This window comes from Lathyrus oleraceus, chromosome 2, assembly GCF_024323335.1.
Source record: "Lathyrus oleraceus cultivar Zhongwan6 chromosome 2, CAAS_Psat_ZW6_1.0, whole genome shotgun sequence".
In the NCBI taxonomy this organism is placed as follows: Eukaryota; Viridiplantae; Streptophyta; class Magnoliopsida; order Fabales; family Fabaceae; genus Lathyrus; species Lathyrus oleraceus.
In genome coordinates, this window is record NC_066580.1 from 274,605,933 (window position 1) to 274,631,951 (window position 26,019).

The 26,019-nt window shown below is 34.9% G+C and overlaps 2 non-coding genes across 2 annotated transcripts; both read left to right on the forward strand.

Moving 5' to 3' along the window:
* Window positions 1–8,833: 8,833 nt before the first annotated feature.
* On the forward strand, window positions 8,834–8,907 carry TRNAI-AAU (transfer RNA isoleucine (anticodon AAU)). The gene has a single exon. It is a non-coding gene; the product is annotated as a tRNA-Ile (tRNA).
* A 2,357-nt stretch (window positions 8,908–11,264) lies between these two features.
* TRNAI-AAU (transfer RNA isoleucine (anticodon AAU)) lies at window positions 11,265–11,338 on the forward strand. Its single transcript has one exon. It is a non-coding gene; the product is annotated as a tRNA-Ile (tRNA).
* The last annotated feature ends 14,681 nt before the right edge of the window (window positions 11,339–26,019 follow it).

Here is a 26,019-nt window from a genome sequence, read left to right on the forward strand (position 1 = left end):
CTTTACAAAAGGTAATGACAGTGAAAACTAGTTAATTGTGGATAACAGTTGGGAAGTTGAAGAGTACGCCTCTAAACTCCTTAGCGACGCCCCTTATTTCATGTAAGACCTTTCTACTAAATTCCCATAAGTCCATTAGGGTGTTTTCTCCAATTCTATCACGACATGTTTCCTTTGGCATGTCATCTATATGGAACTTAGAAAGTCCTTATTTAATAACATCATTGTCAAATAACACTCATCTGATATTGAAACTTGACACATACCGTGATTCACATGTCATAATAGTTTAATTTTATCGTTAAAAAAATATGATTACACGAAACAATATTTTCAAACATAACACTAATATCGAGATTAATCAAGCTTTATCTTAAATGACTTAATTATTATATACATCCATTAACTAACCTAATTAAGTCTAATTACACTTCATTATTTATCACCCATTTATTCTTAAGTCTTACTATTATCTCATGCTCACCTAAAAATAAATGTCTTACAACCTAAAAATTGATTTCTATAACGCTTCGAAAATTTATGACTTTTACATCCCTAAAACAATTTCTAATGCCTCATAAATCGATTTTAAGCTACCAAATAGCCTAATCAGTTCTAATACCTTATAAATTAATCTCCACATAACAACCACACCCTAGTATTTTCATATTTTCAGCGCCTGACTAACCTCACTCATATGACTGAACCTAACAAATACATTGTTGTTGTTGAAATTCAAGTACTTGCTTTCCTATTATAGTGTATTTTCAACCTATTGTGAGATTTTCTCATTGTTTCCTCTATCACCTTAGCTTTCTTTGCATCCTTCTAGGCCACATTCAATTCTAACATAAGATTGAAATTATGAAAAGTTAGATATTGTAGAAGAAGACGATAAGGGTAACACATCAATACACTTGTATAAATATTTTCTACTTCTTTCTTTAAAAGAAACTATTAAATTAGTATTTTAGACAATATACACGCATGACCCATAAGCTCAGTTGGTTAGAGCGTCGTGCTAATTACGCGAAGATCGCAGGTTTTAGACCTGCATGGGCCATTGATTGTTTTATTTTTGGTTAAATCTGAAATCATTTGAGAAACATACCTAGTAGCTTAATTTCTATAATATTTTTTATTTCTCCTTGTTCAAATATATCATATAAATTATTTTACAAAAAGAAGTATATGATAGAAAAATGTTCACACGCAATCGTTGTGCTGATGGTTGTCTTTGAAGGCATGCATCGCCTTGTAAAATATTTCTCATGGTTAAACCCTGGCAAATTAGGGTTTCTATTTATTTTTCCACATATAAACCACGGCTAACCTACATAGGACTTCTAAAAATTTAACACAGTCATGATTATGCTTATAGGTATCTGAAAACTAATTCCATCATATGCATATTCTTAAATTTCATTTCCTTTTGTTGGTTTATATGGTCACAATTGATACACCATGACCGAGCAACCCTATATTTAATTCAGAAAAGATTTAAGATGAACAATTATTGCTAGCTCAAGAAAGAAGTACATATACGAAGGATGTGATAATTTGTTATGTACACTAGGAAAATACATACTCCCTCCGACCTTATTTATCAGAAAAAAAATCTTCTAATATGTATAGTCTTAAATATAAGTCAGTGACAAAGAAAATCTAGGCACGTTTAATTCTTTTAATAAAAAAAAATTAATCTTGCACTAGTTACTTAATACTACCTCTCTTTTTTATTAGAAGTCGTTTTGACATTTTCGTTTATATTAAAAAAATGTAATCATTGTTGTGTGATAAAGAGAAATTATGAAATATTATAAAATTATCTTTTATTAATGGTATTATAAAGATAAACTTAAAGAAAGGGAAGAAGAGAGAGTAATAAATTCTCAAGCGTATAATAAGAAAAATAATATTAATGATTTATTGGTATTGTGAAATGACTTATAATTTGGTACATTTATTTTCTCAAAGCGAATTATAATAAAAAAATAGAGGGAGTATTGTTAGGGGATGACAATTTAATTAAGGGTAAATTAGTAATTATGTTTATTCTTGTGAGTGGAACTGTAACAACCCGTATAATATATATCTAGAATAATATCATACAAGTGTTAAATTTTGGTACTGTCACAACATAAGTGCCTAATGTATATTTGATTATATAAAACATCAATGGAACATGTTATAATAATGCCTAAACAATCAAACATAAGAACTCTTTATAATATCTACATTGCACACAACTCCACAGCGGAAGATCATAATGAACAACCCTTGAAACATCCATAACAGTTTCTCTTAGATCCAACCTGTAAAGAATACCTGAAAAATAACAACAATGATGGAATGAGATGTGAATAATCTCAGTGAGTTCTCCTATCCTATGGGTCCACTCGGCTCTACAGGTTCTTCTAATCGATATTCAACTCATATCCAACTCAAGTCAACAAGGGAAGGAAGACTTGAGCAATGGGGAAACTATCTCGCAATTGTATGGCAACATGCATCTGAGTTCTCATGACTCAACCACGATCATTATTCAGATCACGAAACATCAATTCCCGATCAGACTTACGTCTAAGCCAGCCTCGGTTCATGCATGCTCGTATGATTCGACTTTCACGGTGGATATCAGGTTCCCCTATGGGAATCTAACCCACTTTTAAGAACCATCACCCATATGGGACTCTAACCCACTTTGAGTATCTTCACCGTGGGACTCTAACCCACATAGGTGTCCACCTTTCCCCATGTCCGCCATGGTTGGGGCTCAAACCCATTTGAGGCTCGAATCATTGGTCCACATCCCAATGCTTACTCATCTAAGCATACCACAAGAGATGTGTACCACCACAGAAAAACACACATTCTGAATACATGATCGGTTCCACAAAACATTGGTTCCACGAACCATAACAAATTCATAAATCACAGGTGACTTCATTCACCATAATACACAAATAATAACATGGCAGGTTCCATACAATGCGTCTCATTTTCAATCATGGCAATAATTCGTCCACGACCTCACATAAGCGTCGTACGAATGAATACCGTATTCTTATACATATATCACACATGTTCCATAACCTATATTGTCTTTCTAAGTTATTAATCAAATTATTCTTCTAGGTTTCCTCACTCATCTTTGTAAGGTTTTTAATCATGTTGTTTCACCTTCCACATAACAACAATATTTAATTTTCATCATGATAAAATTCATGGCATTTATAAATCACATAATATTTTATAACATGGAACAATAATAATAGCCCTTTACGTTATCTTTCTAACGCATCCGGCCGTGTCCAAAACGGAGGTATAATACTCAATTAATTCATTAATCTATCCTAATCAAGATTTAGGTTAATATTTATTCATTTCATAAACATTCAACAACGACCTCTCTAGCCTAGTGGTAAGGCATGTACAGTTCAAAGGAGGTCCTGGGTTCGAATCCCACTGGTGACAAACTCTGCACAAACAGAAGATTTAATTCTGTTTCAGTGTTAACCGGTTAACCTATACCGTTTACCGGTTAACCACTCACGAATTTGCCCAGAAAGTGAATTTTGCTGCGCGTTAACCGGTTACCTTATACGTTAACCGTTAACACCTTAAAAAATGGGAAAAATTCCAATTTCCATTAATTCTCTCACTAACTTCTTTCCTTAATTAACTCCTCTTTTATTTTCCTTTCCATATACCATTTTTGCCTACAATTTTCACATAACATGATTTTTCCACAACAATCAACATGATATCAACACATAGCACGGATAGGGAGTATGGACACAACAAGTTTATCACAAATTCGCACAAACCCTAACCCCACAAATATAGATTATTTTCCCCCAAAGGCTAAAACTATCTAAGAACTCACCTAGTAGAAGAACAAGATGAAGTTGGTGATGATGAAGATGAGTTGATGGTGGTTCCATGGCTTCATCTTCTTCTTCTCCCATGAGTCTTCTTCCTCTTTCTCTTTTCCTCTTTTCCTCTTTTTCTCCTCTTCCCTTTCTTTCTTTTCTTTCCTTTCTTTTCTTCTTTCTGATATATCTTCTTTCCTCTTACCTACCACCTCTCTTCTTATCCACTTCTTCTTTTTCCTTTTCCACCACACGTACCATATAATATATAATGTATAATATTAAGTAGTAACCAAAATATCCCAATTGATATTTTATCTTCCAGCACCAATCGACCAATTATTAATGTTACCAAAAATGTCATTTCTTGTAATTATTAATATTGGTCTGTCTCTTTATTCATAATTAATCCCTTCAGAGTTCACTGGTTACTTTATTGGTCCCAATTGACAACATTTAGAGCACAAAGGAGCTCTAATCGTTACAAATGATAATAGATAATTTACATAGCACGGATAGGGAGTATGGACACAACAAGTTTATCACAAATTCGCACAAACCCTAACCCCACAAATATAGATTATTTTCCCCCAAAGGCTAAAACTATCTAAGAACTCACCTAGTAGAAGAACAAGATGAAGTTGGTGATGATGAAGATGAGTTGATGGTGGTTCCATGGCTTCATCTTCTTCTTCTCCCATGAGTCTTCTTCCTCTTTCTCTTTTCCTCTTTTCCTCTTTTTCTCCTCTTCCCTTTCTTTCTTTTCTTTCCTTTCTTTCTTCTTTCTGATATATCTTCTTTCCTCTTACCTACCACCTCTCTTCTTATCCACTTCTTCTTTTTCCTTTTCCACCACACGTACCATATAATATATATAATGTATAATATTAGTAGTAACCAAAATATCCCAATTGATATTTTATCTTCCAGCACCAATCGACCAATTATTAATGTTACCAAAATGTCATTTCTTGTAATTATTAATATTGGTCTGTCTCTTTATTCATAATTAATCCCTTCAGAGTTCACTGGTTACTCTATTGGTCCCAATTGACAACATTTAGAGCACAAAGGAGCTCTAATCGTTACAAATGATAATAGATAATTTACATAGGAATTCAATTGGTCTCAACTGACAACTAATTGAGCATTTAAGGGAATATGGGATATTACAGGAATCAAGAAAATTAAATATATTAACTACCATTCTTAATAAACGTGAAAGTTGTCTTTTCTTTGTTTATAATTATGGCCGAAGTACGATTTGATTAGGATGAACAATGTTATTATGATATAATAATTAGCGGCCGTACATGAAAGAAGGTCTTTATAGGCTATCACATGGCCAACCAAGAACATGATTTGATCAACCCTTCAAAAAAGTCAATGACTAGAAAATGGTCATTTGAATATGTTTTTATTATCATTTCCTCAAGAGAATGACATAATAAAATGAATTGTATAATTAGTGTTTCTTATGTTATGTCTTCATCAGATTCATTCATTAATATGATGACCCTTCTTATCCGTCTCATTGAACTTTACAAAAGGTAATGACAGTGACAACTAGTTAATTGTGGATAACAGTTGGGAAGTTGAAGAGTACGCCTCTAAACTCCTTAGCGACTCCCCTTATTTCATGTAAGACCTTTCTACTAAATTCCCATAAGTCCATTAGGGTGTTTTCTCCAATTCTATCACGACATGTTTCCTTTGGCATGTAATCTATATGGAACTTAGAAAGTCCTTATTTAATAACATCATTGTCAAATAACACTCATCTGATATTGAAACTTGACACATACCGTGATTCACATGTCATAATAGTTTAATTTTATCGTTAAAAAAATATGATTACACGAAACAATATTTTCAAACATAACACTAATATCGAGATTAATCAAGCTTTATCTTAAATGACTTAATTATTATATACATCCATTAACTAACCTAATTAAGTCTAATTACACTTCATTATTTATCACCCATTTATTCTTAAGTGTTACTATTATCTTATGCTCACCTAAAAATAAATGTCTTACAACCTAAAAATTGATTTCTATAACGCTTCGAAAACTTATGACTTTTACATCCCTAAAACAATTTCTAATGCCTCATAAATCGATTTTAAGCTACCAAATAGCCTAATCAGTTCTAATACCTTATAAATTAATCTCCACATAACAACCACACCCTAGTATTTTCATATTTTCTGCGCCTGACTAACATCACTCATATGACTGAACCTAACAAATACATTGTTGTTGTTGAAATTCAAGTACTTGCTTTCCTATTATAGTGTATTTTCAACCTATTGTGAGATTTTCTCATTGTTTCCTCTATCACCTTAGCTTTCTTTGCATCCTTCTAGGCCACATTCAATTCTAACATAAGATTGAAATTATGAAAAGTTAGATATTGTAGAAGAAGACGATAAGGGTAACACATCAATACACTTGTATAAATATTTTCTACTTCTTTCTTTAAAAGAAACTATTAAATTAGTATTTTAGACAATATACACGCATGACCCATAAGCTCAGTTGGTTAGAGCGTCGTGCTAATTACGCGAAGATCGCAGGTTTTAGACCTGCATGGGCCATTGATTGTTTTATTTTTGGTTAAATCTGAAATCATTTGAGAAACATACCTAGTAGCTTAATTTCTATAATATTTTTTATTTCTCCTTGTTCAAATATATCATATAAATTATTTTACAAAAAGAAGTATATGATAGAAAAATGTTCACACGCAATCGTTGTGTTGATGGTTGTCTTTGAAGGCATGCATCGCCTTGTAAAGTATTTCTCATGGTTAAACCCTGACAAATTAGGGTTTCTATTTATTTTTCCACATATAAACCACGGCTAACCTACATAGGACTTCCAAAAATTTAACACAGTCATGATTATGCTTATAGGTATCTGAAAACTAATTCCATCATATGCATATTCTTAAATTTCATTTCCTTTTGTTGGTTTATATGGTCACAATTGATACACCATGACCGAACAACCCTATATTTAATTCAGAAAAGATTTAAGATGAACAATTATTGCTAGCTCAAGAAAGAAGTACATATACGAAGGATGTGATAATTTGTTATGTACACTAGGAAAATACATACTCCCTCCGACCTTATTTATCAGAAAAAAAATCTTCTAATATGTATAGTCTTAAATAGAAGTCAGTGACAAAGAAAATCTAGGCACGTTTAATTCTTTTAATAAAAAAAAATTAATCTTGCACTAGTTACTTAATACTACCTCTCTTTTTTATTAGACGTCGTTTTGACATTTTCGTTTATATTAAAAAAATGTAATAGTTGTTGTGTGATAAAGAGAAATTATGAAATATTATAAAATTATCTTTTATTAATGGTATTATAAAGATAAATTTAAAGAAAGGGAAGAAGAGAGAGTAATAAATTCTCAAGCGTATAATAAGAAAAATAATATTAATGATTTATTGGTATTGTGAAATGACTTATAATTTGGTACATTTATTTTCTCAAAGCGATTTATAATAAAAAAAATAGAGGGAGTATTGTTAGGGGATGACAATTTAATTAAGGGTAAATTAGTAATTATGTTTATTCTTGTTAGTGGAATCAAGAAAGTTAAATATATTAACTTCCATTCTTAATAAACGTGAAAGTTGTCTTTTCTTTGTTTATAATTATGGCCGAAGTACTATTTGATTAGGATGAACAATGTTATTATGATATAATAATTAGCCGCCGTACATGAAAGAAGGTCTTTATAGGCTATCACATGGCCAACCAAGAACATGATTTGATCAACCCTTCAAAAAAGTCAATGACTAGAAAATGGTCATTTGAATATGTTTTTATTATCATTTCCTCAAGAGAATGACATAATAAAATGAATTGTATAATTAGTGTTTCTTATGTTATGTCTTCATCAGATTCATTCATTAATATGATGACCCTCTTATCCGTCTCATTGAACTTTACAAAAGGTAATGACAGTGACAACTAGTTAATTGTGGATAACAGTTGGGAAGTTGAAGAGTACGCCTCTAAACTCCTTAGCGACGCCCCTTATTTCATGTAAGACCTTTCTACTAAATTCCCATAAGTCCATTAGGGTGTTTTCTCCAATTCTATCACGACATGTTTCCTTTGGCATGTCATCTATATGGAACTTAGAAAGTCCTTATTTAATAACATCATTGTCAAATAACACTCATCTGATATTGAAACTTGACACATACCGTGATTCACATGTCTCAATAGTTTAATTTTATCGTTAAAAAATATGATTACACGAAACAATATTTTCAAACATAACACTAATATCGCGATTAATCAAGCTTTATCTTAAATGACTTAATTATTATATACATCCATTAACTAACCTAATTAAGTCCAATTACACTTCATTATTTATCACCCATTTATTCTTAAGTGTTACTATTATCTCATGCTCACCTAAAAATAAATGTCTTACAACCTAAAAATTGATTTCTATAACACTTCGAATATTTATGACTTTTACATCCCTAAAACAATTTCTAATGCCTCATAAATCGATTTTAAGCTACCAAATAGCCTAATCAGTTCTAATACCTTATAAATTAATCTCCACATAACAACCACACCCTAGTATTTTCATATTTTCAGCGCCTGACTAACCTCACTCATATGACTGAACCTAACAAATACATTGTTGTTGTTGAAATTCAAGTACTTGCTTTCCTGTTATAGTGTATTTTCAACCTATTGTGAGATTTTCTCATTGTTTCCTTTATCACCTTAGCTTTCTTTGCATCCTTCTAGGCCATATTCAATTCTAACATAAGATTGAAATTATGAAAAGTTAGATATTGTAGAAGAAGACGATAAGGGTAACACATCAATACACTTGTATAAATATTTTCTACTTCTTTCTTTAAAAGAAACTATTTAATTAGTATTTTAGACAATATACACGCATGGCCCATTAGCTTAATTGGTTAGAGCGTCGTGCTAATTACGCGAAGATCGCAGGTTTGAGACCTGCATGGGCCATTGATTGTTTTATTTTTGGTTAAATCTGAAATCATTTGAGAAACATACCTAGTAGCTTAATTTCTATAATATTTTTTATTTCTCCTTGTTCAAATATATCATATAAATTACTTTACAAAAAGAAGTATATGATAGAAAAATGTTCACACGCAATCGTTGTGCTGATGGTTGTTTTTGAAGGCATGCATCGCCTTGTAAAATATTTCTCATGGTTAAACCCTGGCAAATTAGGGTTTCTATTTATTTTTCCACATATAAACCACGGCTAACCTACATAGGACTTCTACAAATTTAACACAGTCATGATTATGCTTATAGGTATCTGAAAACTAATTCCATCATATCCATATTCTTAAATTTCATTTCATTTTGTTGGTTTATATGGTCACAATTGATACACCATGACCGAGCAACCCTATATTTAATTCAGAAAAGATTTAAGATGAACAATTATTGCTAGCTCAAGAAAGAAGTACCTATACGAAGGATGTGATAATTTGTTATGTACACTAGGAAAATACATACTCCCTCCGACCTTATTTCTCAGAAAAAAATCTTCTAATATGTTTAGTCTTAAATATAAGTCAGTGACAAAGAAAATCTAGGCATGTTTAATTCTTTTAATAAAAAAAAATTAATCTTGCACTAGTTACTTAATACTAGCTCTTTTTTTTATTAGAAGTCGTTTTGACATTTTCGTTTATATTAAAAAAATATAATCATTGTTGAGTGATAAAGAGAAATTATGAAATATTATAAAATTATCTTTTATTAATGGTATTATAAAGATAAACTTAAAGAAAGGGAAGAAGAAAGAGTAATAAATTCTCAAGCGTATAATAAGAAAAATAATATTAATGATTTATTGGTATTGTGAAATGACTTATAATTTGGTACATTTATTTTCTCAAAGCGAATTATAATAAAAAAAATAGAGGGAGTATTGTTAGGGGATGACAATTTAATTAAGGGTAAATTAGTAATTATGTTTATTCTTGTTAGTGGAATCAAGAAAATTAAATATATTAACTACCATTCTTAATAAACGTGAAAGTTGTCTTTTCTTTGTTTATAATTATGGCCGAAGTACTATTTGATTAGGATGAACAATGTTATTATGATATAATAATTAGCGGCCGTACATGAAAAAAGGTCTTTATAGGCTATCACATGGCCAACCAAGAACATGATTTGATCAACCCTTCAAAAAAGTCAATGACTAGAAAATGGTCATTTGAATATGTTTTTATTATCATTTCCTCAAGAAAATGACATAATAAAATGAATTGTATAATTAGTGTTTCTTATGTTATGTCTTCATCAGATTCATTCATTAATATGATGACCCTTCTTATCCGTCTCATTGAACTTTACAAAAGGTAATGACAGTGACAACTAGTTAATTATGGATAACAGTTGGGAAGTTGAAGAGTACACCTCTAAACTCCTTAGCGACGCCCCTTATTTCATGTAAGACCTTCCTACTAAATTCCCATAAGTCCATTAGGGTGTTTTCTCCAATTCTATCACAACATGTTTCCTTTGGCATGTCATCTATATGGAACTTAGAAAGACCTTATTTAATAACATCATTGTCAAATAACACTCATCTGATACTGAAACTTGGCACATACCATGATTCACATGTCATAATGGTTTAATTTTATCGTTAACAAAATATGATTACATGAAACAATATTTTCAAACATAACACTAATATCAAGATTAATCAAGCTTTATCTTAAATGACTTAATTATTATATACATCCATTAACTAACCTATTTAAGTCCAATTACACTTCATTATTTATCACCCATTTATTCTTAAGTCTTACTATTATCTCATGCTCACCTAAAAATAAATGTCTTACAACCTAAAAATTGATTTCTATAACACTTCGAAAATTTATGACATTTACATCCCTAAAACAATTTCTAATGCCTTGTAAATCGATTTTTAGCTACCAAATAGCCTAATCAGTTATAATACCTTATAAATTAATCTCCACATAACAACCACACCCTAGTATTTTCATATTTTCAGCGCCTGACTAACCTCACTCATATGACTGAACCTAACAAATACATTGTTGTTGTTGAAATTCAAGTACTTGCTTTTCTATTATACTGTATTTTCATCCTATTGTGAGATTTTCTCATTGTTTCCTCTATCACCTTAGCTTTCTTTGCATCCTTCTAGGCCATATTCAATTCTAACATAAGATTGAAATTATGAAAAGTTAGATATTGTAGAAGAAGACGATAAGGGTAACATATCAATACACTTGTATAAATATTTTCTACTTCTTTCTTTAAAAGAAACTATTAAATTATTATTTTAGACAATATACACGCATGGCTCATTAGCTCAGTTGGTTAGAGCGTCGTGCTAATAACGCTAAGGTCTCAGGTTTGAGACCTGCATGGGCCATTGATTGTTTTATTTTTGGTTAAATCTAAAATCATTTGAGAAACATACCTAGTAGCTTAATTTCTATAATATTTTTTATTTCTCCTTGTTCAAATATATCATATAAATTACTTTACAAAAAGAAGTATATGATAGAAAAATGTTCACACGCAATCGTTGTGCTGATGGTTGTCTTTGAAGGCATGCATCGCCTTGTAAAATATTTCTCATGGTTAAACCCTGGAAAATTAAGGTTTCTCTTTATTTTTCCATATATAAACCGCGGCTAACCTAAATAGGACTTCTAAAAATTTAACACAGTCATGATTATGCTTATAGGTATCTAAAAACTAATTCCATCATATGAATATTCTTAAATTTCATTTCCTTTTGTTGGTTTATATGGTCACAATTGATACACCATGACCGAGCAACCCTATATTTAATTCAGAAAAGATTTAAGAAGAACAATTATTGCTAGCTCAAGAAAGAAGTACCTATACGAAGGATGTGATAATTTGTTATGTACACTAGGAAATACATACTCCCTCCGACCTTATTTCTCAGAAAAAAATCTTCTAATATGTTTAGTCTTAAATATAAGTCAGTGACAAAGAAAATCTAGGCACGTTTAATCTTTTAATAAAAAAAATTAATCTTGCACTAGTTACTTAATACTACCTCTTTTTTTTATTAGAAGTCGTTTTAACATTTTCGTTTATATTAAAAAAATGTAATCGTTGTTGTATGATAAAGAGAAATTATGAAATATTATAAAATTATCTTTTATCAATGGTATTATAAAGATAAACTTAAAGAAAGGGAAGAAGAGAGATAATAAATTCTCAAGCGTATAATAAGAAAAATAATATTAATGATTTCTTGGTATTATGAAATGACTTATAATTTGGTACATTTATTTTCTCAAAGCGACTTATAATAAAAAAAATAGAGGGAGTATTGTTAGGGGATGACAGTTTAATTAAGGGCAAATTAGTAATTAAGTTTATTCTTGTTAGTGGAATCAAGAAAATTAAATATATTAACTACCATTCTTAATAAACGTGAAAGTTGTATTTTCTTTGTTTATAATTATGGCCGAAGTACTATTTGATTAGGATGAACAATGTTATTATGATATAATAATTAGCGGTCGTACATGAAAGAAGGTCTTTATAGGCTATCACATGGCCAACCAAGAACATGATTTGATCAACCCTTCAAAAAAGTCAATGACTAGAAAATGGTCATTTGAATATGTTTTTATTATCATTTCCTCAAGAGAATGACATAATAAAATGAATTGTATAATTAGTGTTTCTTATGTTATGTCTTCATCAGATTCATTCATTAATATGATGACCCTTCTTATCCGTCTCATTGAACTTTACAAAAGGTAATGTGTCATACCCCGATTTTGGTCCTGAATTTTTTTTTTTTTTGCACTTGGCCTAAAGTTCATTTGCATACATTCATGACCAAAGGCAACCGACCATTCCCAAATCCATATTTTTGTTACACATTGGTCATTGTCTAGGCCTTTTTGATCATGGTGTTTTTGATTATAAAATGGATTTTAATTATTTGACTTTTTTTTAATTTAATTTTCAATTTGATTTTAATTTCGAATTAAGTTTAATTCCAAAGCTCAATTTAATCTTAATTGTTTATTTTACTAATGATTCAAACTCTAATTGATTTTAATTTTCAAATAAATGTTAGAATTGATATCAAAGTAATTTTAACAAATTATGGATTAATTTGATTTTAATTTGGTTTTACTAATTTTTTATTATTTAAATTGATATTTAAATTAGTCTTGGATTATTTCTAAAAATCCATTTTATAACCAAACATGATCCATTTTCCATTCATAGTTCATCTCAAATCAAAATAGCACATACACACATTTCATAACATTTAGCTTTCAAACAGTTCCAAACTCATTTTCATACATACATTTTCATGTCCAATTACATTCAATTACCATTGCATATCCATTTCCATTTCCAAATTCATTGCTAAAATCCATATCCATTTCCACAAGCTAGAAAGTCATGCTCCAAATTACAACATTTTCTCACAAGTACATCATATTACATAAATCCTACAAGTACAATCCTAATGAACAATGAACAAATGAGAAATATATTGTTCATAATATGTGTTAGGAGAAGAGACTTCATAAATTTTATTTACAAGTGAGTGTTCCATGACAGCAACTTGTTTGACATAGTAACCGTTAGTTGCGGTAACTGCACAAACCTATGGTCTGTCAACATGGCTGCAGCGTTTCAGTCACTTTCATGGCAAGATATTCAGGCGCCTAGCCACTGCATGAATCCAGAGTACAGGATCCGAACCACCGGCAGCCTTTCCAAATGCAACAACAGGATTGCAATGCGCCACCACACCTAACAGGAACAGAAACAAAGATGAATAATAATTGACGGCATTAAAGAACTATGCAAAAGCAGCAAAAGCAATTCTGTTACCGCAAGGAACATCTTCAACAGTCCACTGCATAACATTGCATTGTCCATTTGCCCAAGTGCAAGCTCAATTGATGGATTGGGTCAGAATGATCAGGAGAATCAGTCAATCAAGCAAGTGAGTGCCATTTTCATTGGGACAAGGCCCTAGGGTTGATTTATCAAGCTCATATGGTCCAAGGATCATTTTGAGGTGGTTTGGCCAAAGGTTGGATGCTCAGAAGTCACCAGTCATTGTTCAGTCAACCAGAAACCCTAGAAAGTCAACTGTGGTCAATTGTGCCTGATTTTATGGATTGGAAGGTGGGAAATGGTTTGAAAGGCCTCATTCATGTCCATATGAGTCTCATTTGACATATCAAAGACCAAGGTTGAAGATTTGGAGGTCAGACAGAAAGTTTCCAAAAATAGCAGGTGACCTGTAATTTCAGCTGCCCAAAATGGAAACTTTTTCCCCTCAAAATAACTTCATCATACAAGCTTCAAATGGAATTTTGTCCAACATGAAAGTTGAAGATCTTGATCTCACCTTTCCAAAAAGTCCAAGAACTTGAAAATCCAATGCATGGTTGGAAAATTAGGGCTCAGTGAATTTCAGAAATGACCCATAATCAGGAGGCCATAAGTTCCACATGGTTTGTCCAAATTGCAAGTTCTTTATATGCATAAACTCCATTTAATATGTACTTTCATGGTGCATAATTGGATTTCTTTAAAAAAGCTCCATGCAAAAGGTCATTTTTGAGGTGAACTAATTAATAGTGAGGGGCAAAATGGTCCAAAATGCAAAGTATGGAGAATTTGAAGATGAGACCAATTCTATCAGCTTCCAAATGATATTTGCAACTTGTTCAAAGTGAGAAATTGCTGCTACAATGCTTCTAACCATTCCAAGGGCATAAGAGCCAAAATGCACATAAACTCACATTTGCTAATCACCATTTTTCCCTAATCATGATTTATTGGTGGATTAAGAGCTTGGTATATATACTTAATCTCTAACAGAAACTGCACTCACTAATCATTTTTCACAAATTCAACAGAAATCCACAAAGCAAATTCTCTCATTTCTCTCATTTTGGCTCCAATTTTACACAACACACTTTTGATTCCTTCATCAAGATTCCATCAATTTTGTGCGAATTTTCTGTTGATTTCTAACTTGCAGTCGGTAATTCGTGTTGATCCATGCACCTTCGAGCTACAAGAACATCACTACACGCCTTCTTGATCATCACACTCGATCTGTTTCGCTGAATCGAAGCTCAATTCATCGCGATTCCGCACTGCTAGCTTCAAAAGGTTGGATTTCGAAACCGTCGATTAGTGCAATTAGCATAGGGATTTGATCGTGTCTTAGATGTAGAGTACAATAGAGTTCGAATCCTGCATTATTATTGAGTATTCATGGAGAAATTCGAATTTGAACATTTAGATGTAAAGCATTTCTTGGTTGAATCTCCCTGTATGTTATATTCTGGTCGAAGCCATGATGATTTTCGTTATGTACATTGCGAGACGATTCCATCCGTATATCGCATGTCCGTTTTCGTGCAAAATTGCTCAAGGCGATGATGAACAGTAGGGTTGATGATGAAGAACAGCGATGAAGCTTGAAGAACTTCTGCAGAAAAAAAAAAAAAAAAAAAAAACAAAAAAAAAAAAAAAAAAAAAGGGAAAAAAAAAAAAAAAAGAAAAAAAAAAAAAAGAAAAAAAAAAAAAAAAAAAAAACAAAAAAAAAAAAGAAAAAAACAAAAAAACAAAAGAAAAAAAAAAAAAAAAAAAAAAAAAAAACAAAAAAAAAAAAAAAAAAAAAAAAAAAAAAAAAAAAACAAAAAAAAAAAAAAAAAAAATGTTGCGTTTGATCTTGAACGCTCGGCTCCGTTTCAAAATTTGTGTTTTCGCCGGTCTCGTCCACTAGAATGCTGCCACGTCAGTTTAGTGATACTCAGCGTTTTAGGCCAGGAAGCGCTTATTACAAATTTGCCATTCTTGTTCATAATTAGTTAATTAATCCAAGTAACACCTAAATAATTATTTAAATAATTATTTCAAAACTTCTAAAAATCATAAAATGATCAATATTAATCCAATTAATTCGAGACTTTTTCTGTTAATCTCCATTTTTAATCTACTTTTTTTTAGATACAAAAATTAAAATTGTGCTTGGTAGAAAAATTAATTGCTATAGGGATGTTCATCATGTGTGCTATTTTGACATGTTTTGCTATTTTAATTATAAAATCACCATGCCTAATCCAAATGAATTGAAATTTTAGAATATGATTCTTGACACTCTCCTGGAATTTTTGACATATGATTTGCAATTTTTGAACCTCTGGTTTTTTAGATATGATTTAATTAACTTGAGTGTGATAACATGTGCCACAATATGATATGCTGAGATTACGAATTATTTTTCCATGCTTCCCTTTGGCCTATGGCCTTGATTTTTTGCATGAGACACCTTTGACATGTTAACCTTCAATGTGAATTTTTGTGGATTTTAATAATCCATTTTCTAATTAATTTGGAATTTTGTCTGCTGCTTAGCATCTTTAGAGTTTTGCTTGTGTAACATTTTTTCCTATGTTGCCATATCTTCATCCCTAACCCTATGAACATGAAATTTGGTGAAGTAGTTCCTGACATGTGTAGCTTTCATTTGGCTTTGGTCCTACTCATTTCCCATTTAATATCACTGTTTACCATTTGATTGAAGTTGGTGTACATTTTGTGACTTCATTTGGTTGTGTTTTTGCATGCTTTGACATGTTGAATTATTTCCCATAGTTCCTTTTATCCAAATGGCATGAAAATTGACATGTAGCTTGTTGAATGTCCTCTGTTTAGGATATAATTTTTGTGGATTTTTCTATACTGTTTTGATATTTTTTTGGATGTAACCATTCTGGTTGTCTATATGTGATTCAACATTGCTTACTTTGCCTTAGATTGTACATAAAATGAAATTGGTGTATGGTTTAGACATGAGACCAATTGGGATACCTTTGTAATTGAAATATCTTGGTTTTGATCATGATTTGCTTGCTGTTTTAGGATTTTTCCATCCTTTGGACCCTAGGCTTGGCCTAGTGGTCTCGTTACTTATGTTTGAGCTTGACTTTGACTTTTCAGGTTAAAAAGCTAATGCCTTAAGGAGGTTGATGCATAATTGAGTTGAAATCATTTGACCAATTGTTTGTTTTGTAGGACTTGGTTCACATGGACTTGGTGCTATGCACCTCATTGTTTGATTGTTGATTGATTCTTATTGTTGTTGTCTTGTTTATGTTGGGATGCTAATTCTGTTTGACCGTTTCCAGGTACCCCTAGTTGCTCAGTTCTCTTAAGAACTTGCATTGCTTTGCTTATAAGCAATTAGCATTGAGGTATTGCACTTTCTTCTTCATGTAGTCTGGAGACCCGGCTGTTATTTGGCCGGGCAAACTGTCTGAAGTCCTCCTTAAGAGGCAATGATTGTGGTTGTTTATTTTTCGTGCCAAGCAGGTGAAAGTCCTTTAAATAAGGCAATTGGTGGAAGGTAGGGATAAGAAATCTATCCCCCACTATTCTGTGAGTCTTCTCCTTGCTCCCATTACATGGTTGTAGCATTGAGATCCAAGCCCAAGATCTTGTGCAGTGCACATTGTGTCAGAGTCTCTGAGTATAGAAGGGTTCCCCCATTCTGGACCCATGCTCATTTGTCAGAAGCTCTCCCTGATTAGGGATAAGAGCTGTGAGGTCTGATCCTCACTTCACCTTTCATCAGCTTCACCTTAGCCCCTCAATGGCAAGGTTAAGAGCTAACCTGACCCCGATACAGAGGCTTGTTTGTTGAGGTTGATATGACCCCTCGACTAAAGCCTAGCCCTGATGTTTGAGCCCCTTGTTGGTGTGTTTATTTCATGCTGTATATGTTTGTGTGGTGTGATTGTATCCCCTAGGTTTGCTAGACTCCGCGTAGTCTCGTTTGCATGTCAATTAAGGTAGCACGGTTCCTTCGTATAGGACTTCCTTTCTTGCTTGAGCTTTCTTAAAACACAAACAAACACCATCCCCTCTTAAGGATACGTTAACTCCTTCTACTACAGATGAGTAAGTCTCCAAAGGTCGAGCATCAGGTAGATTGCGTAGTGACGTTGTCCACTTAAAAAACACAAACCAACAGGAATAGTTTAGCCGAACTACGGCAACTCTGATTCTCATGTCCAGATGAGATACGTAGGCACGAGATGCGATGTCTTGTCGAGTTTGACTAACCACTAACACTAATGCTTTTCTCTCGCCCTCGTTGCGATTGAGACCTCCCTTTTCTCTTGCCCTAGTTGCAATCGAGACCTTTCTTCTGCCTGTGTCTTCGTTTTATGTTGTTGTGTGCTTGGAAGCTGATGTAAGTCCATCGAGTGGCATTCGGGTTCCAGTGTGCGTGTGTTTTGGTTCGGATGCTGATGTAAGCCCAGTGATTGGCATTCAGGCTCCATGTTAGCCTTCTTGAGTGCGTTTTGGTTCGGATGCTGATGTAAGCCCAGTGATTGGCATTCAGGCTCCACGTTTGCCTTTGCCTGTATTTATTTGTGTGCGTGTTAGCCGAGCTACGAATGCTCTGATTCTCCTTCGTCCAAAGGAGATACGTATGCATAGGATGCAACATCCTAGCGAGCATGTGTCGTTTCCCCTGTCCGAACTACTTAGACTCTGATGTCTATGCTTGATAGACTAAGTAGGCCCAGGATACGATATCCTGCCGAGTCAGTCCTGTCTGTTTTCTTGTGTCTCTTTCAGCCTGTGTAGATGATTGTGAGCAGCGTTTTTAGCAACCATTTCCCTTCCTATCGTGCGTGGATCCCGTCGAGTACGACGGATGCGTAGGGGTGCTAATACCTTCCCTTCGCATAACCGACTCCCGATCCCATTCTTTTTGGTCGCGAGACCATGCTTTTTCCCAGGTTTACTCTGAGCGTTTCCTTTCCCTCTTTTGGGATAAATAACGCACGGTGGCGGCTCTGTTGTTCTTGTTTTCCCGCCGGTTTTTTCGCGTAATGCGACAGCTGGCGACTCTGCTGGGGAAAACAAGTTGACCTGTGCTGGTCCATCTTCCCTAAGCGAGTCTCTCCTAGCGCTCTCTAGGTTGGGGCTTTGGTTGCTATTTGCTGTTATTTATTGCATTCATTTCATTTATTGTTTGCATTTATTGTTTGCATTTATGTTTGCATGCATCATACTATCATTGAGCTGTTCTCTGTGCAGGTGGTTCCTCTGTTCGGGGTGGGTGTTCTGAGTGGGGCTAAAACCCAGGCCCGAGTATACACCTAGGATTAGTGTGGTCTCATGTTGCCTCCTTCATGTTAGGTCAATATGTGCCTGGCAGCATGATGTACCACAAGCCGGACGAGGTTCATTTGATAGTGCTTGCCTCTGTGGATATTCCACTTTGGTTGAGTTACGTCTTTTGAGCTGTTGACTCTGGTGACCGATCATTTCCCGGATCTTTGGTTTAGACGATCTTAAGGGAGCTACAATGGCACACCCGAAAGGGCAAACCCATTGAGTATCTCCGCCCGATTGTCGAGACTATTATCCGCCTTAGGATAACCTGATTAGAATTCACCTGTGAGGGGAAGGTGATTCATACAGATGCATGTTCTGATGGTGACTTTTGGTTTCGTTGATCAGAGTCATATTTATAAGTCGGATTTATGGATCGTTATTTCTGGACGCCGGAGGTTTGACCCCGGCATTGATCAGAGGGTTCCGTTTATTTTGGATCCCTGGGCTGAATTTAAGGTTGCTCCGTTGGTGACTCGGTTCCTCAGATTGGGTTCAGATGACAGTTGACCAGTTGACTTTGGGGTTTCAGATGGTTGTGATCAGAGTTCGAGCCGAAGCTTCGATCCTGTGTCCAGATATGCACAGCTTGCCAGTCGTGTCTGCATCATGTGCATCATAGCATGTTTATTTTTCAAAAGAAACGCAATCAACAAAAAAAAAAGAATCAATAAAAAAAATGAAAAAAAAAAGAAAAAAAATGATCTCTGCATGCATATCATTTCTCAGGTACATTCCAGAGTCTGTTCACTGATAGATCCAGGTGCTCATTTACAGATGAAATTGTTGGTTTCACTCGGTACTCAGTGCTCTTGTATACTGTGCCGTTGCTGCAGATTGCTTTTTTTTTTTTCGAAGATGAATCAGGCTCTTTGAAGGCCTGAGAAATGATCATTATCATGTGCATCATATGCATTAGCATCATAATCATAACATGTTGCATAACAGGTGTTCTGGTTCGGACTTCTCACTCTGGCTCCTGTCTGAGACAGGATTGTTGATCATCGTCCGCACCGCAACCAGATCGAGTCATCAGAGGAGTATGGATCAGGTTCAGACTGAACTAGCTGAGATGAGGGCGGACATGGCCCAGTTCATGACCATGATGCAAGGGGTCGTTCAGGGGCAAGAGGAGCTGCGAGCCTTAGCCCAGAGACAGGAAGCCATGATTCTGCCACCCAGTCGTGCTTCACCAGAGGGGGTCCCCGTTAATGATCAAATTGCTGCTGTCACTATTCCCGTCAACACTACGACGTGGATGATGATTTGAGGGGTATCATAATCAATGGACAGCCTCTTGCTACAAAAACCGTTAATGTCAGAGCAACCCGTACTCCGGTTCGCCATCGTGGCTCTTCAAGTTCGTTGAATTCTAAGAAGCCATTCTCTGGGGCACCCAAAAGGGGAGAGAGTGAAACAAATGTTGTGCACCGGCGAGGGAGTGCGAACAGAGGACAATATCGTCAAGCTGCCGCTGTGACTATTCCAGCAACCCAACAGCAACAGGGAAGGCCAACTCAGCGGTATCAACATCAGCAACATCGTCCGCAACAGCAGGCTTACCAGCCTCCCTATGATAATCAAGCCGGTACAAGTAATGAGAGGAAGAGGGTCATTTTTGATCCGATCCCTATGTCTTACGCAGAGCTGTATCCCTCGTTGATAGAGCGGAACTTGATTACTCCCAGAGACCCGCCGGCTATACCCGTCAACCCTCGGTGGTGGTATAGGCCTGAGCAGCATTGTGTGTATCATTCGGGTGCTCCTGGTCATGATGTGGATAGTTGCTTTCAGTTGAAAATGAAGGTTCAAGACCTCGTGCAGTCGGGTATTCTGAACTTTGAAGACTCGGGTCCCCGTGTTAATCAAGCTTGAAGATAACAAGTCGCGGGCTGGCGTTGGTTTTTCTCCTGAGGTCTTCAACAAAGAGGGTTGATCAAAAGCAGAAGCTACTAATGCAAGAGATTCTGATAGTTGTTATCCCTGGTGGGATCTATCACAATTGGGTCACTGTGGGCGTTCCTACAGTTGTTCATAAGTCAGAGTAATAATCACTTTGTTTAAAAACCCTTCTCCCATGCCAAAAGGAGAAGTGATGACATTGTTGGCAACATTTTGTGCAATGATATTTTCATTCAAGTAAATGCATGTTAAACATTTGTTTTTCCAATTGTTTTCCCTTTTCGCTTTTTGCATGAAATTGGTGATCACAAAAAACCCTAAAAACAGGAATAAAAGCAATCTTTTCATCTGCATAACGATTGTCTTGTTTGTTTTCCAAAAAGTTTTTCATATCGAAATCATTATGCAGGTTGTTTCTCAAACCCATTGAACATAATGATCGGACGTCATCTCCCAATTTTGAATTCCCTGTATTCGAAGTAGAAGAAGATGATGTTGAAGGGATTCCTGACGAGATTTCCCGACTTCTTGAGCAAGAAAAGAAGATCACTCAGCTGCATCTCGAGAATCAGCAGAAACAGCCAACTGGGGCAAAAAAAAAATCAATCAAAAAAAAAAAAAAAAAAAAAAAAACAATAAAAACAAGAAAACAGAAAATTTCCCAGCAGTGTGCAAATTTCTACGGTTCTTGGTATTCAATCCCTGTTTACCCTGAAAGTCTGACAGCCGTTGCTCTCATCCGTTCGGGTTCCCAGTTGATTGAATAGGGGCAGTTGTAGCACCTCAAATTTGCACCCTACCATTGAATACATTCATTTCATATTAGGGCATAGCATTAACAATGTCCACTGCATAACATTGCATTGTCCATTTGCCCAAGTGCAAGCTCAATTGATGGATTGGGTCAGAATGATCAGGAGAATCAGTCAATCAAGCAAGTGAGTGCCATTTTCATTGGGACAAGGCCCTAGGGTTGATTTATCAAGCTCATATGGTCCAAGGATCATTTTGAGGTGGTTTGGCCAAAGGTTGGATGCTCAGAAGTCACCAGTCATTGTTCAGTCAACCAGAAACCCTAGAAAGTCAACTGTGGTCAATTGTGCCTGATTTTATGGATTGGAAGGTGGGAAATGGTTTGAAAGGCCTCATTCATGTCCATATGAGTCTCATTTGACATATCAAAGACCAAGGTTGAAGATTTGGAGGTCAGACAGAAAGTTTCCAAAAATAGCAGGTGACCTGTAATTTCAGCTGCCCAAAATGGAAACTTTTTCCCCTCAAAATAACTTCATCATACAAGCTTCAAATGGAATTTTGTCCAACATGAAAGTTGAAGATCTTGATCTCACCTTTCCAAAAAGTCCAAGAACTTGAAAATCCAATGCATGGTTGGAAAATTAGGGCTCAGTGAATTTCAGAAATGACCCATAATCAGGAGGCCATAAGTTCCACATGTTTTGTCCAAATTGCAAGTTCTTTATATGCACAAACTCCATTTAATATGTACTTTCATGGTGCATAATTGGATTTCTTTAAAAAAGCTCCATGCAAAAGGTCATTTTTGAGGTGAACTAATTAATAGTGAGGGGCAAAATGGTCCAAAATGCAAAGTATGGAGAATTTGAAGATGAGACCAATTCTATCAGCTTCCAAATGATATTTGCAACTTGTTCAAAGTGAGAAATTGCTGCTACAATGCTTCTAACCATTCCAAGGGCATAAGAGCCAAAATGCACATAAACTCACATTTGCTAATCACCATTTTTCCTAATCATGATTTATTGGTGGATTAAGAGCTTGGTATATATACTTAATCTCTAACAGAAACTGCACTCACTAATCATTTTCACAAATTCAACAGAAATCCACAAAGCAAATTCTCTCATTTCTCTCATTTTGGCTCCAATTTTACACAACACACTTTTGATTCCTTCATCAAGATCCATCAATTTTGTGCGAATTTTCTGTTGATTTCTAACTTGCAGTCGGTAATTCGTGTTGATCCATGCACCTTCGAGCTACAAGAACATCACTACACGCCTTCTTGATCATCACACTCGATCTGTTTCGCTGAATCGAAGCTCAATTCATCGCGATTCCGCACTGCTAGCTTCAAAAGGTTGGATTTCGAAACCGTCGATTAGTGCAATTAGCATAGGGATTTGATCGTGTCTTAGATGTAGAGTACAATAGAGTTCGAATCCTGCATTATTATTGAGTATTCATGGAGAAATTCGAATTTGAACATTTAGATGTAAAGCATTTCTTGTTGAATCTCCCTGTATGTTATATTCTGGTCGAAGCCATGATGATTTTCTTATGTACATTGCGAGACGATTCCATCCGTATATCGCATGTCCGTTTTCGTGCAAAATTGCTCAAGGCGATGATGAACAGTAGGGTTGATGATGAAGAACAGCGATGAAGCTTGAAGAACTTCTGCAGAAATTGCGTTTGATCTTGAACGCTCGGCTCCGTTTCAAAATTTGTGTTTTCGCCGGTCTCGTCCACTAGAATGCTGCCACGTCAGTTTAGTGATACTCAGCGTTTTAGGCCAGGAAGCGCTTATTACAAATTTGCCATTCTTGTTCATAATTAGTTAATTAATCCAAGTAACACCTAAATAATTATTTAAATAATTATTTCAAAACTTCTAAAAATCATAAAATGATCAATATTAATCCAATTAATTCGAGACTTTTTCTGTTAATCTCCATTTTTAATCTACTTTTTTTTAGATACAAAAATTAAAATTGTGCTTGGTAGAAAAATTAATTGCTATAGGGATGTTCATCATGTGTGCTATTTTGACATGTTTTGCTATTTTAATTATAAAATCACCATGCCTAATCCAAATGAATTGAAATTTTAGATATGATTCTTGACACTCTCCTGGAATTTTTGACATATGATTTGCAATTTTTGAACCTCTGGTTTTTTAGATATGATTTAATTAACTTGAGTGTGATAACATGTGCCACAATATGATATGCTGAGATTACGAATTATTTTTCCATGCTTCCCTTTGGCCTATGGCCTTGATTTTTTGCATGAGACACCTTTGACATGTTAACCTTCAATGTGAATTTTTGTGGATTTTAATAATCCATTTCTAATTAATTTGGAATTTTGTCTGCTGCTTAGCATCTTTAGAGTTTTGCTTGTGTAACATTTTTTCCTATGTTGCCATATCTTCATCCCTAACCCTATGAACATGAAATTTGGTGAAGTAGTTCCTGACATGTGTAGCTTTCATTTGGCTTTGGTCCTACTCATTTCCCATTTAAATCACTGTTTACCATTTGATTGAAGTTGGTGTACATTTTGTGACTTCATTTGGTTGTGTTTTTGCATGCTTTGACATGTTGAATTATTTCCCATAGTTCCTTTTATCCAAATGGCATGAAAATTGACATGTAGCTTGTTGAATGTCCTCTATTTAGGATATAATTTTTGTGATTTTTCTATACTGTTTTGATATTTTTTTTGGATGTAACCATTCTGGTTGTCTATATGTGATTCAACATTGCTTACTTTGCCTTAGATTGTACATAAAATGAAATTGGTGTATGGTTTAGACATGAGACCAATTGGGATACCTTTGTAATTGAAATATCTTGGTTTTGATCATGATTTGCTTGCTGTTTTAGGATTTTTCCATCCTTTGGACCCTAGGCTTGGCCTAGTGGTCTCGTTACTTATGTTTGAGCTTGACTTTGACTTTTCAGGTTAAAAGCTAATGCCTTAAGGAGGTTGATGCATAATTGAGTTGAAATCATTTGACACACCCTCGCGAGCGCGCGTGTACTGACACGTTCACTCCTTTCAATTGTTTGTTTTGTAGGACTTGGTTCACATGGACTTGGTGCTATGCACCTCATTGTTTGATTGTTGATTGATTCTTATTGTTGTTGTCTTGTTTATGTTGGGATGCTGATTCTGTTTGACCGTTTCCAGGTACCCCTAGTTGCTCAGTTCTCTTAAGAACTTGCATTGCTTTGCTTATAAGCAATTAGCATTGAGGTATTGCACTTTCTTCTTCATGTAGTCTGGAGACCCGACTGTTATTTGGCCGGGCAAACTGTCTGAAGTCCTCCTTAAGAGGCAATGATTGTGGTTGTTTATTTTTCGTGCCAAGCAGGTGAAAGTCCTTTAAATAAGGCAATTGGTGGAAGGTAGGGATAAGAAATTATCCCCCACTATTCTGTGAGTCTTCTCCTTGCTCCCATTACATGGTTGTAGCATTGAGATCCAAGCCCAAGATCTTGTGCAGTGCACATTGTGTCAGAGTCTCTGAGTATAGAAGGGTTCCCCCATTCTGGACCCATGCTCATTTGTCAGAAGCTCTCCCTGGTTAGGGATAAGAGCTGTGAGGTCTGATCCTCACTTCACCTTTCATCAGCTTCACCTTAGCCCCTCAATGGCAAGGTTAAGAGCTAACCTGACCCCGATACAGAGGCTTGTTTGTTGAGGTTGATATGACCCCTCGACTAAAGCCTAGCCCTGATGTTTGAGCCCCTTGTTGGTGTGTTTATTTCATGCTGTATATGTTTGTGTGGTGTGATTGTATCCCCTAGGTTTGCTAGACTCCGCGTAGTCTCGTTTGCATGTCAATTAAGGTAGCACGGTTCCTTCGTATAGGACTTCCTTTCTTGCTTGAGCTTTCTTAAAACACACAAAACACCATCCCCTCTTAAGGATACGTTAACTCCTTCTACTACAGATGAGTAAGTCTCCAAAGGTCGAGCATCAGGTAGATTGCGTAGTGACGTTGTCCACTTAAAAAACACAAACCAACAGGAATAGTTTAGCCGAACTACGGTACTCTGATTCTCATGTCCAGATGAGATACGTAGGCACGAGATGCGATGTCTTGTCGAGTTTGACTAACCACTAACACTAATGCTTTTCTTCGCCCTCGTTGCGATTGAGACCTCCCTTTTCTCTTTGCCCTAGTTGCAATCGAGACCTTTCTTCTGC